This window comes from Melanostigma gelatinosum, assembly GCF_949748355.1.
Source record: "Melanostigma gelatinosum genome assembly, chromosome: 10".
Taxonomy (NCBI): Eukaryota; Metazoa; Chordata; class Actinopteri; order Perciformes; family Zoarcidae; genus Melanostigma; species Melanostigma gelatinosum.
This window is the reverse complement of record NC_136643.1, coordinates 7,538,740-7,553,048: the sequence shown is the minus strand read 5'-3', so window position 1 is coordinate 7,553,048 and position 14,309 is coordinate 7,538,740. Positions and strand designations below refer to the sequence as shown.

At 40.8% G+C, this 14,309-nt stretch overlaps 1 pseudogene across 1 annotated transcript; it reads right to left on the bottom strand.

The window, feature by feature from the left end:
* Nucleotides 1-4,118: 4,118 nt before the first annotated feature.
* On the bottom strand, nucleotides 4,119-13,654 carry LOC306783065 (olfactory receptor 4B13-like; annotated as a pseudogene). The gene is made up of 3 exons: nucleotides 13,134-13,654; nucleotides 11,875-12,011; nucleotides 4,119-4,402 (listed from the first exon to the last, which is right to left on the bottom strand). The product of its transcript is annotated as an olfactory receptor 4B13-like (transcript).
* Nucleotides 13,655-14,309: the final 655 nt, after the last annotated feature.

Sequence of the window (14,309 nt, the reverse complement as noted above, 5' to 3'; positions counted from 1 at the left end):
CACCCCCGTACTCCGATCTCTCCACTGGCTCCCTGTAGCATTTAGGATACACTTCAAAATTCTCACCATCACTTACAGAGCACTTCACGGTCAGGCCCCTACTTGTGTAGCTGATCTACTTCACCCATATTCACCCGCCCGCACTCTCAGGTCAAACGCTCTAGGTCTTCTGTCAGTCCCACGCACACGATTTAAGACACGTGGTGACTCAGCCTTTGAGGCAGTGGCGCCGAGGCTCTGGAATGCTCTGCCTGCAACTTTCAATTTCATTCATACTTCCTTGTTCCCAAGTTGTTTGGTTGACTATATAAGCCGTATCGACGAGCTGTGTCTTTCCCCTCTGATACCTGGTGCGACAGGTTGTGCCCGTCACATGCAATTCTTTGGTAGGTGTTAACTTTAGTTTTGTTAGGTTGAGGCATACTACTGTGGGTTTTACTGTTTCATTTTTACTCTCAGTCCGGCTCCATAGCGACTCCCGCTTCCCCGTGTTGAGATGTCCGTATGGGGGTTGCGCAATGATCCGACAGGAGCTGACTGCCACTGCAAGTCCTCCAAACAGGAGGCAGGGAGGAGAGGAGCGGTCGATCCTTGTTGAGCTGTGGATTTATATATCCATCACCCCATCAGGCTCAGGTGTGGCTCATTAGCTGCTGATCAACATCCTGAAAGACAGAAGGCAGCAACCAGGACACAGACCCCTAGTGGGAGGGAGGGGTCGTCACACTATGCTACAAGTGGTAGCATAGCAATCTACTACGCATATGTTTAACACGTCCTCCAAATGAACAGTTCAAGCAGAATTACTACACATCCGTGGTGTCCGCAGTTGTCCAAGTACACCTTGATTTGGGAGTACAACCGAGACTTTAGCCCAGTTACTCTACCGAATCTTAGCTGATTAAACCTCCATTCTGTCACAACTGTATGTTGCCTGCAGAACACTGATGAGATGAATTTTTAAAATCTTATTCCACTTATCTTTTCTTGATAGTTCAGCAGTAACATTGGGGCATTTCGTGTTTCTGTGCTAACAACATCTTTACTTGAATTAAAGTAAGGGGTATACTCTATATTTGAAAATCTGACGAGGTCTATTCTTATACATTATATGAAACAAAGCATTTCTGGGTTTGTCTGAATCATATTTTGACAGTGCTTTGTCCAAACACAATCAAGATCGTGAAGTGGATAGACAGGTCTTTAATTTACTTAGTTTCCAAATACCCCATACCAATGCTACCTCACAATAATATATCTGTTGTAGCTTTCTAAATGGTTTGCCTCCAATAAAACATCAGGTGGACCCCGGTAAATGCATTCCCTGCCACGACACATCATCGACCCAACCAAACTGATTGAGACCCAATAAAAGTTAGTTTGCCCACCTACTTTGTTGTAAACTATGCTACAGTAGAAAAGTAGGGGGGCCCAGCCAATCCAGGTTGTGTGCAACAGAACTGGGTAAAGCCAAGGCCTAACCCTAGAGAGGTGAAAAAAGACAAGCGGTAGACACCCGGCACACCACATTCCCTGGGTCTTCAACAAGCATAGGGACATCTAGGTGAATCAAGTCCAAAGGGAGGGTCAGGTGCTACATAACCGACACACACCCAACCTTTTCACCAGTCCTGCGTCATTCCAGTGAACAAAGACCCTGTAAAGGAGCCCATCATGTCCAAGAGGTAAAACTCTAGAAATGGACAAGGCGTCTACCACACTGCCGCCATAAATATATCCTCAACACTCAGTCCACCAAACAAAGCCGCACAGTGTATACAGTGCATACTCTACAGCGTGTAGTGTTACCCACACTCAGTACCAATATACCCTACAAGGTTTCATGGATGCAAGCCAAGGCAATCACCTAGGCTATACAAGCTCTGCACACACAACACCAAGGCTAATATTCTTAACATTAAGGCCACTTATCCACACAGCACACTCTTTATCTTCAACACTTGTGTGTCACAGTACAACTTTTTACCTCATGCACAGCAGGTCTATCCCAATCTTGTCACACAGTTCAGTCACAGCAAACAAAGGCTGGAGATTGAAAATATTCTACCTTAAGAAAGAATGGGCCACAGAGGCTTGATTTCTTACCAGAATCAACCTGCATTGGTGCTGGGGTTTGTAGAGTTTCAATTGGTGACTCCAGTGCCTTTCTGAAAAGTTCAGAGATTTTCAACGACAAGTGCTTTGAGCGTCTGCACAAAAAAAATCGGAGTTCTTCTGACGGCAGCATAAAACCTCACCTTATTGACTACAATTATAAAAGACGCTGGCGCTGATTAAAAAAAATGCTAGACGGAAACTCAGCCAAAGAGGAAACAACAATAATATATCTCAATAATAAAACCATTATGGGACATAGAAACTGTTGTAAGCCACCATTGTGTGGTTCTCAATGAAAATTGGAACATTCAGGTCATGGCAGTGATTACATTTTTGATACCATTGGTTACAGTTAGTATTGGAATATCTGAGCCCGAAAGTTTAATCAAGTTTTTCTTGAAATCCAATTATTAAAATATGAATTTAATAATTTATTTAAAAATATATATTTATTTTTAATTAATTATGGAGGGCAATGGAATTCATTTATACGTCACTCTCAAAACATTTGAGAGTGCACTTTAAGTTTGATCTACTATTATTTTTATGTTTGTACAACTATTTTGTTATTTGGATAATTTGGATGAAATGATGCCCTTGCTGACAATGAAACTGAACATATCAGTCCTAATACTTAGAAAGTAATTGCAGATAGTGTGTGTTTTGTTGAACATGGTTTATTGGAAAAAATGTAATTGTTACAGTAGAAAGCTCATGCACGTTACAGTGAAATTTGCAATATTTTTCAGTGAGTGACAATTTATAATGATTTGACAGCTACATTTTTTTCTGAACATCAGATCTGTTGGGATTCTTAAAAAAAGGGGGATACATGCAGAATCCCGCCAGAAGCAGAATTATTCACATCTTGGGCATGATTTGCTCTGTTCGTTCAACAGATAATTAGACTGCTCAAGACTGATATAGTTACCTGTTATTTATCAAAAAACAAGTTCATTCATTAATATTCCCCGTTAATCTGGGTCTTAGTTAGACCGGTTCAGTGGTCATTTGTTGTTTAAAAGTTCTGACAAACTTTTTGTAATATTTGCCTCATTTTGTCTTTTATTTCATTGTGTTTCAGTTGTGAATGTTAAATAACAAGCATTTACATTTATGTAAAGAAATCATATATATTTCAGATTTTATTCTATTTCATTTTATTCCGAAATACAAATAAGACAAACAGTGAAATGGCCACTGGATCTTGTGAATTAATAGAGCAAAGCATTTTCTTTATCTGTGCACACACATGTTCAACAATATAAAGCACTGAACAAATGACTAGACTCAGCTAAATGAGATCAATGTAGATAAACAAAAGATAATACATATAGAAAGTAGATATTTTACTGTATCATCATTATTTTAAAATTACTAGCTGATTAAAAAAGGCATAAGATTCAGCACCCTAAATCATGAGAAACAACAACATTCTATACAAATGAATGCAATCCAAGGTAATAAAATGCAAATTTTCATTAAAAAAAGTAATCTTTCAAGAAATACTGAGCTAATATTTGCTAACTGTGCAAAACCTGCAGTCTAATAATATTATTCCAGGAAAACATGCAGGCAACAGCCGGTTAAGCAGTGCATGTTTAAATTATAATTATTTTTAGATGAATCCTAGCATTGTTTTTCAAAAGTAAAAACTGAAATTTCTGTTTCACATTTTGGTTACATTAAAACCATATTTGAGAATGACAAGAAGTTCTATTGAGACAACATTTTGAAAGGTTTGAGGAAAATATTTTGAGCCAAAAAGTGCATATTCATGACATCAAAAACTATTGTGACAAGAAAAGTAAGTAAGGAGGTTCAATTTGGCAAACGTGTTTACATGAATGTTGCCCTGTTTTCTATGGAATTCACACAAGTCACGACAAATAATTTTAAAACACTGTACAGTAACCCATTAGCTAAAAGCAGATAATGTGACAAAGTACAATAATTTATGTATAAAGAATGCATTATTGTAGGCCTCATCAGTTTCCTTATCATCTAAGTAGTTTCATTTTAAAAGTAAAACCACCCAGAATTCTGTTCCGAATTTTTGTCAATTTAAAACCATAAATGAGAGGATTCATAATTGGAGGTATGACAAGATATTCTAATGCAATAAAGTTGTCAAGTGCTTGAGGTAATTCTGTTGACCCGAATCTTATATGCATGATATCAAACAGTATAGTCACAAGGAAAATGAGCAAGGAGGTTAAATGTGGCACACATGTCTGCATGAACTTGGCTCTGTTTTCTAAAGAATTCACACAAGTTTTGATGACATACACGTGTTGAGAAAATTAGCTTATATACAGCTTTAATCAGCAATTAGCTTATATACAGCTTAATCAGCAGCTAGTTTATATGCAGCTTTAAGTAGCAACTAGCTTATATACAGTTTAATTAACAGCTAGCTTATATACAGCTTTAAGTAGCAATTGACTTATATACAGTTTAATTAATCACTAGCATATTTGTAAGTTTTAATAACCATTAGCTTATGCAGCTCTATTAACCACTTATACAGTGCTCACAGCATACACTAAGGCCAGAGAGAAGCAGGTGAAAGGTTACTTATTTAACTGCGTCACAAGGAACAGGCAGCCATCTTTCAGATAGATAAGACAGTGAGATTCAAGCGAGGGCCAACGCCCCAGCTGAGCCCGGCTTCTTCACACACTCTTTCTTAGGACCTCTCGCATGGAACACCTCACTCACACTGATGGAAACCAACGCCTATTGGGAGGGGCCAAGGTGAATGGACATTCACGGCTTCCAACCAGGTGTCATAACGTAAAAACGTGCCACGCCTGCATCTTTGACTTTGGCCAATGTGTATCAAGGGGCGGAACCCCTATATTAAGTTTCACGCTGATGTGTTTAAGCGTGTCTCATGGTGAATCTCTGCGAAGTTCATCCATTAGCACCCAAGCTTGTTTTTGATAGCTGGGCTGAATGACTCTGTTGATAAATAAATCTATTGCTTTGATTTAAATATACGCCTCTGAGAGCTTCTGTTTCATTCTTAAACCTGCTCTAAGTGTGAAAGACAGCTACAACATTTTTTCACAACAATTTGGTGACCCCGACGTGATTTATATGATACAGAGCTTCGGGTTGGAATGTTAACAGACCTCTCCTTTTGATTCCAGATAACGGCACATCTCTCCCTGAGGCTGGGAACCGATAATTGCCATCGGAGCGAGCTTGCAGTTCGGGAGACAGTCTGATTGTGCCGGCACATCTCAAGGTGAGCAGACGCCTATTTAACTGAATTCTGCATATTGTATGATAGACATGAACTAAATTAGATCCGACTGTCCGAACTGTAAGTATTGCGTAGTCATAAAAGTATTGTAGAGAGTAATCACACAGCGGCAGGGTTGTTCAGCCCAGCATTTGGGGTTTTTGTACATATGTGTGAATGAGTCCAGCAGAAGACGTTAGATAAAAGGCGAAAAATTATGTTTTTTGTGGCAGCGTAGAGTGAAGTAGTGTGAGACGCGGCGCTCAAATCCTGCCACAAATAAAGCGTAATCTTTAACGTAATTATGGGACGTCTTGGGCTACGAAGAAATTGTATAATATGACGGGGATATATGTATATGTTATTGATGTCATTGGTAAATTGTATTGAGAGAATTGACCGTGAAATATTCGTATCAAGGCATCGAGTGTGTTACGTGTGGTGTAAAAACCAAGTTAACTCTGCTTAGAGTAACTCTTAGATAGTTTCTGCACGGGAGCACAAGTTTTAAGTTAACCGATGTATCATTGATAGCGGACCAAGAGAAAATTACCTTATTGAGATCATCAAATCTCCGGATCTAGATTTGTGTGCGGCGTTTAGTGGAAAACCATGATATCTCTGCTTAGAGTATCCTCGACGGAGTTTCTGGGCGAGAGCACAAAATTTACGTTAATTGATGTGTCGTTGATAACGGACGTTGTGTAATAAAGTAACCTAAAGCGAAAAGGACCCGCAGAGTCCTAGGTTACTTAAAAGTGTATTAAATTGTGTTGTTTGATGTATTGCGTTGGTGGTGTGGTTGGTAGCACCGCGGACTTCCATGCGGAAGGGCCGTGATCGCGGCCCAGCCAAAGCAGATATTGTACTTGTGTTTTATGATACGCAGCGGTCGCTGTGATGCATTAATATAGCGCTGTTTTCTTTTGTGTGCAAGAGAGGGAAAGAATCCTTTATAATTTGACTGATTTATATTTAAAGAGACAGCCGTGTATGTTCTAATTTGTGTTCATTGTTTCACTGCATTTGTAAAGATATTAATTTCCTTTTAGACCGTAATTGTGAAGTGTGCGCATTTCAGATTTGGTTTTAATTTGTGTTTATCATTTGACTGTGTTTGTTTGCTGAGAAGCAGTTTGTCATTTGTGCGGGCCAAGAGGTGTCTGTTTGTTTAGTTTGAGAAAAAAGAAACTTGCTGATGGAATGTGATGAGTGTGTAAAAAGAGCTTGTGACTGATTTATGCTTAAAGAGACGGCAGCGTGTGACTTTGATTATTTAGTATGAATGCGTGTGACTATTTGCTGAGCTGTACGTTTTCACTTTTGTTCATCATTTAACAGCGTTTGTAAAACTCTTCACTTCATTCTGAGACCGTGTTGTGACGGCAGAGTATTGATTCAAGTTTGTTTGAATGAGTGGAACTATTTGGCGCATACATGAGCGAGCTGACAGCTGAGCCGCTGAGGAGTACGTTTTAACTTTTGTTTATTTGGTTGACTGTATTTCTAAAAATATTCCTTTACCGTATTTGTGATCTGTGCGCATTTAAAAATGGCAGTGTGTTGCAATTTTGTTTGAATGTAAGTGAATGTTTGAAGCGTACATATGAGAGAGAGAGAGAGCTGAAAGCTACAGTCAAGTTGTTTCAGATGTTCGTGTGCTTATCACACCATATGCTGAGGTTTTGAGTTGTGGTGCTGCAGATGTTCGTGTGTGATTTCAAAGTTGATGGTCAGTTGAGCAGAAAAAAACACGCATTAGACACAGACGTTGCACTCACACACACACATAAATCACTAGAATATGCTGAGAGACAGCTGAGGGTTAATATAAGTGTCAGTTTTACTGGCGTAGTTAAAAAACTACTGATTTATTGGAAAATTGGGTTCCCCAGGGACTGTTAGCAAAGTGCAATGCGGAAACACAGCAGTCACTCATGCAACCAGAAAAAAAAAAAAAAAGTTTTAAAGCTGATACACAGCTTCTATTCATCCAGCCAGACAGACGCTAAAAATTAGGAATGTCCAAGGTTTAAAGCTGAAACAAAGCTTCTATTCATTCAGTCAAACAGACGCTGAGAAAATAAGGGAGGAAAAAGCTTTCCTGATAAGAAAGAACAGTGCGGCCTTAGATTGTGTCCACTGCAAGGACAGAGAGAAGACAATTAAAAAGGTGGGGGCTTGGTGCACACTAGAGGCCTTATAAAACATTTAGTTACATCCATTGCATGTGTAATTAAAACATAGACGTTCACACCTAGCAGGGGTAAAAAGGGGGATTTGTAAATAATATATATTCATACAATGTTAAATAATATGCGTTATACTTGTAAAGCTATATTGCGGAGTTGTGAGGTCACTGTATGAAGGTCAAAAACGCCGAAAGGAGCATTCCGTCATCCTTTCGTACGACAGGAACAGATAACAGTAACCCTGAAAGTAACGCTTGCTTAAACCCATCAGATTAGGGCAGAAAACTGCCATCTTAACGCAGGAACAGAGTGTTCTGCTTATCTATCCACACAGAGACTTCGAAATATGTTTAGAACATTACTGATTTCGTCCTCTTCACCATAAGTGTTAATAATAAAATAGATCAGCATTTCACACACACACATTCCAGAGAAAGCACGGTTGTGAACGTGGGCCAGTGTGAATTCAGAGAGCAAACATGTCAATTGAAGGCATAAGAGGAGGTTTGGCTCCCTCTGCTGGCACTTCACAACCTGGGAAGAAAAAAAAAAAAAAAAAAAAACATTTGACATGCAATTTGGCTTTTCTGTGGCCTCTTAAAGAACTGCAACAGGAACAGTGGATAGGAGCTTTGGCTCCATCGTGTGGACATTTGGGAATACTGATTTCAGACTTTTATTGCATATTACAGAAACACACATCATGGCTGAGAAATACTCCTCTTGTCTGTGCAACTTGGAGAATGATGTCCAGGATCAGAGCAGGATGAATGGAAGAATCAAACATTGGCCGGTGGAACAACAAGCGTACAAAAGAATGATAAAGAGATGGAAAGATAAAGACATTTGGGATGGGGAACTGCTGAACTGTCCTCTCACTGAAGAGAATCTGCAACAAATAAGCGAAGAACACACTTATGATGAATACAGAGCTGCTGTGGAAAGAACAGATATGGAGCTCGAAGCACTAAAAGTGTCAATACAGCTGGCAAAGCTTGACGTGGCTCCTAAGCCTGCTAAAGACAAAAAGAAACAGCACGGAAGAACTTTCTACTGCTACAACTGTGGAAAACCAGGACACTATTCACGTGACTGCCGCACGCGTGGTCAACAACAACAAGGCTCACCACATGGAAGAAGAGGAAATTATCAGAGAGAGACAGGCAATCAGCATCCAAGAAGCCAGAATCAAGCTGAACAGCAATATCTTTCACATATCTGGCAACAACAGAGACACTGCTGCAACTATTAGCCACAATACCTGTGTCATATCCAGTTCCAGATCCACATATTCCCTTAACAACCCGCAGCCCACAGCCCACAGACAAAGCATCCTCCATCATGAAACACCTCAGCCCCTAGTTTGAACACAAGAAGCAGAAGATGTGTTCACCATTCTCACGCAGACTCTGTCACATGCATCGGCACTTCAAGAATTGACTATTCATTCCCTTTTCCACCTAGATGTTTCTGAACAAAAAGAGGGATGTTAATGCAGTTTTGTATCAGAAAAAAGGGGGAGAAGGAGCTGCATCAAAGAATCTTCCTAAGCGAAAAATTCACATTCGGAGCTGCAAGAAAATCGAAAATTCAAAAAGAATGCAAGCACTGTGCCTCTTCTGCGACGAATGCACCACCTGTGGGGATCACAATGTGAAGAAACCGTACAAAACACCTATGGGCTCTTATCCTGTACCATCAGCCTGCTTCCAAGACATCAGCATGGACTTTACTCATCTTGGTAATGGTGGACAGATTCTCAAAGTGGGTGGAGGCAATCCCAACTAAAAGAGAAGACGCAGAGACAGTAATGAAGTGGCTGCAGACAGAGCTGATACTCCGATAATGGTTCACATTTCAGTAATAAGCATTTGCAGGAAGTAGATCTGGATCAGTGTATCATCCACAGTCACAAGGACTGGTAGAGAGGGAAAATCAGACGCTAAAATCAAAAATAGCAAAGACATGTGTAGCATCAAAGCTGACATGGGTTAAAATTTTACCATTAGCTCTAATGGCAATGAGGAGCGCACAAGGAAATAAGACGCATCTTTCACCACATGAGTTAATGACAGGGAGGCAAATGCCTGGTCCTCCAAGAGACGGTAGTCATATACATAGATATACATAGATACATAGATGTACATATACCTAGATGTGCAGCAAGTTGAAATGAAGGCATATGTGACTGCATTAATCATTCTCACGGAGGCTCTCTCCAAACAGGTCCAGCGAACCAGTGCAGCTGACCAGGAAAAGGTAAAAAATCTCATCCGAGAGGGTGACTGGGTCAGGGTCAAAGTTCATAAGAAAAGTGGACTGACCCCAGGTGGACAGGGCCGTACGAAGTGAAGGAGGTTACTTCACACTCGGTCCAAGTCATAGGTAAAGCAGGAGCACCTTGGCACCACCTGTCACACTGTGCCCCAGCATCTGAGCCGTCCAGACCTCTAGCAGAGGTCCGAGGTAATCTGACGCAAAATGCATAATTTGTTTTGTAATTTGTAATTTGACTTTTCAGCAACCACCAACAGGTGATCCAATTAGCTACAGGACATGGAAACGACAATGTTTGGTTAAATTGAATTGTTGATAATGCTATAAAAAACAAAATGGGTGGCTGTATAGCTTGTGCTGCAGCTAGACCAGCTAGGTTCACCGAACCAGCACCACTATATCCTGAATCTGACCCAACAGGATACGCATGCATGACAAATATGACTAAAATGGCTACTCCATCAAATTGCATGACTCTGGCATCCATATTTCCACCAATTGATAACGCAACTGCAGTAGGATAGTTCAGTCTGGACAAAGGTCCAACCTACATAGATACAATCGGAGTGAACCAGAGGAGTGCCTAATCAATACAAATTGGTATATCAAATTGCAGTAGGTTTTGAGAGTATCGCAAGTATTATTCCATGGATAACTGTGAATAAAAATGTTGATCGTATCAATTATGTGCATTACAATGTTCTTCGTTTGGCTAATCATACTAGGGATGCAATAGAGGGTCTGGCTGAGCAGCTGGCCCCACTTCTTTGATTTCTATGCAAAACAAAATGGCTTTGGAGCGTTTGCTCAATGTTTGGAGACCTGTGTTGCACTGTCGTCCCCAACAACACTGCGCCGGACGGTTCAGTCACAAAAGCACTGAATAGTCTGAAGGCACTGTCAAAAGAAATGCAGGAAGCATCAGGTGTGAATAATCCATTTGGAGATTGGATGGAAAACATGTTTGGAAAATGGAAGCACCTGATCTTGTCAATAGCAGTGTCAGTGGGTGTGTTCATTGCAATACTGGTCTCATGTGGATGTTGTATAATACCCTGTATTCGTTCTTTGGTTGGCCGTCCTATCACCACTGCCCTCTCCAAGGAACCATTACCACCCCCTCCTTATGGAGCTTACCCAATAGGGGAAGAGCAGAACAGCCTGGTAGGGTCAGGAGAGGCAGAGGAAGACACCAGCGTGTGAACAGGGCAGAAAGGTAAAGAAAGTGACGTCCTTCAGACGTCAAGAGAGGGATTTGTTGAGAAAATTAGCTTATATACAGCTTTAATCAGCAATTAGCTTATATACAGCTTAATCAGCAGCTAGTTTATATGCAGCTTTAAGTAGCAACTAGCTTATATACAGTTTAATTAACAGCTAGCTTATATACAGCTTTAAGTAGCAATTGACTTATATACAGTTTAATTAATCACTAGCATATTTGTAAGTTTTAATAACCATTAGCTTATGCAGCTCTATTAACCACTTATACAGTGCTCACAGCATACACTAAGGCCAGAGAGAAGCAGGTGAAAGGTTACTTATTTAACTGCGTCACAAGGAACAGGCAGCCATCTTTCAGATAGATAAGACAGTGAGATTCAAGCGAGGGCCAACGCCCCAGCTGAGCCCGGCTTCTTCACACACTCTTTCTTAGGACCTCTCGCATGGAACACCTCACTCACACTGATGGAAACCAACGCCTATTGGGAGGGGCCAAGGTGAATGGACATTCACGGCTTCCAACCAGGTGTCATAACGTAAAAACGTGCCACGCCTGCATCTTTGACTTTGGCCAATGTGTATCAAGGGGCGGAACCCCTATATTAAGTTTCACGCTGATGTGTTTAAGCGTGTCTCATGGTGAATCTCTGCGAAGTTCATCCATTAGCACCCAAGCTTGTTTTTGATAGCTGGGCTGAATGACTCTGTTGATAAATAAATCTATTGCTTTGATTTAACTATACGCCTCTGAGAGCTTCTGTTTCATTCTTAAACCTGCTCTAAGTGTGAAAGACAGCTACAACATTTTTTCACAACACACGTAGGACCAAAATATGAAAAAACCATGACATACGTAAATGATTATTGTAATGTATGCAACTATGCTGTTCACAATAGTGTCAGCTGGGAAACAAGCAAGTTTCACAATAATCCAATTCACACAACAAAGTCTGTCAATGGAGTGGTCTCGTGTGACGTCACAGTTTAGCTGTCGGCCATGTTGGAGTACACACAAAGCCACTGGCATGCACGGCTGAGTCGCATAACCTATCGGTGGTGAACTTTTGTGCTGTCTTTGGTTGTGGCAGCAGAGCTGATAGAGACAAGAAATCATTCTTTCGTTTGCCAGCGGCCATTACACATCAAGGAAATGACACGAAGGAGCTATCCAAGCGACGTCGCGAGAAATGGCTGTCACGCATCTCTCGAGATATAAAGGAATGGAATTTGGCGTACACTAGAGTATGTGCGGATCACTTTATAAGTGGTCAGTGATTTTATTTACAAATTCGTTTGTGAACAGTTTTTAATAAAGGAAATATAAATTAAACTTGGACATGAGAAGGTTACCGAAGCTTCATCGGCCCGTGACAGCAGTCGGTACCAGAGACGTGTCGAGCGTGTACAACAGGCGGAACACATAGATGCAGCCTCAGCATTGCTTGATATGAGTTTAACGTCAGATCATATATATATATATGTATATATATATGTATATATATATATATATGTGTGGGGGGGGGGTGAAGTTAGGAGTTAGTTGAAAGTGAATTCCTACACACACGCACACAATGACGTGCACGTACAATGTAAACAAACACACGTGTCTGTTTGCGCTGAGTAAACATTGAATATTGCTAAATATCGGACCAGATCTGTATATATTTACTCTTCCAATGACGAGATGAGAATTCTCGACGACCGTTGCTTTGACGTCTCGGACCCATCCACTGACAAACTGATTATAAGCGTCGAGCCCTTTGTAGCACTCCAACTCGTCTTTCGTGTAAGGACTGGGGGTGTTCACGAGATACGTGTAGATGTTGGCGTAGTTTACCGATGGAAGATAAGTAGGCTCGGCACTGAAACGATCTGCACTCATCGTATAGGGATCCAAGTTACCAATAACCTTCAATTTGGCCAGGTAGCGAACCTTTGATGCACTATCCAGTGATTCAAAGTATTGTATTTTCGCCGTACTTCCTTGTTTACGCGCCGCCATGTAGGATCTGTATGTACTCCAACATGGCCGACCGACCTCGTAACTAAGGAGATCGTGACGTAGGTGAGACCACTCCATATATGGGCTGCATAGCTTTAATCTAGATGTGAGGATAATATTTGTGCCTATAATGCAAAAAGGTGTCAACCAGGAGAAACACACCAACAGTAAGAGTCTTGACTTTGACATGATAGAATGGTACACCAGGGGTCGACATATAGCCACATATCTGTCATATGCCATGACTGCAAGAATAGACATATCACTGCAGACAAACGAGTATATCACTAGAGTCTGAACAAGGCATCCAGTATAAGAGATAACATGAACGGGAGACAACAGATCCCACAGAATCTTGGGGAAGAAACCTGTTGTCCCATAAAGTCCATTCATGCAGAAAGTGCACAATAGAATATACATTGGTTCATGCATGTTCTTATCCAAGATGATGGTCACAATAAGAGCAACATTTACCAGCACAATGAAACAGTAACACAGTAAAGTGAGAGAGAAGAGAGCAACTCTGTAGTTCATTGTTTCACTTAAACCTGAAAGAAAAAACAACCTTACATGAGAAACATTATGCATCATGGTTAGAAAATTGCTTTTTGCCCTGTGTTGTGTACATCCATCCTTAACAGAGTGTTTGCTCCCTCATCTTACAGTTAGTAATATCTTGTCTTACTGCAGTCACACATGAGCTGGGAATTCAAACCAGCCAATCAACGTTTAGAAATAGGTTTCCTCCTTGTTCCAGCGTGCTGCAATCTACTGTATGAGCAATGCATAAAATACATAAAACCTAAAGGAACATTGGAAATGAAATTAATAAAGTTCATATGAAGTTCGGATGGCGGGTTCCGAAGGTTTTAACATTCCTGAATCAGTCACGTGGTACGGCTGGTTCGCGAGGCTTCGAACGTCACCACATAAGCCTCGATACGCGCTTCGTAACAATCTTCCTGGATTACTCGACACAAGCTTCGAAGCCTCGTCACGAAAGGTCACATCACTATCTGCCTGCCATTGCCCCCTCGTACGTTTAGTGTCTGCTCCCCGTTGCCGTGTTCCCTGTTTCTTTGGATGTTTTATTTTCATGGACTTGTGATTCACACGTTTTTGTGTTGAATACTTTTTTGTTACAATTAAACCCACAATTATCCAACCCTCCGTTTCCCGAGTCTCCCTGCATTTGGGTCCAGCCGTTTCTTTTCTGCAAAATCCTTACACTATGAGAGGAGAGCAG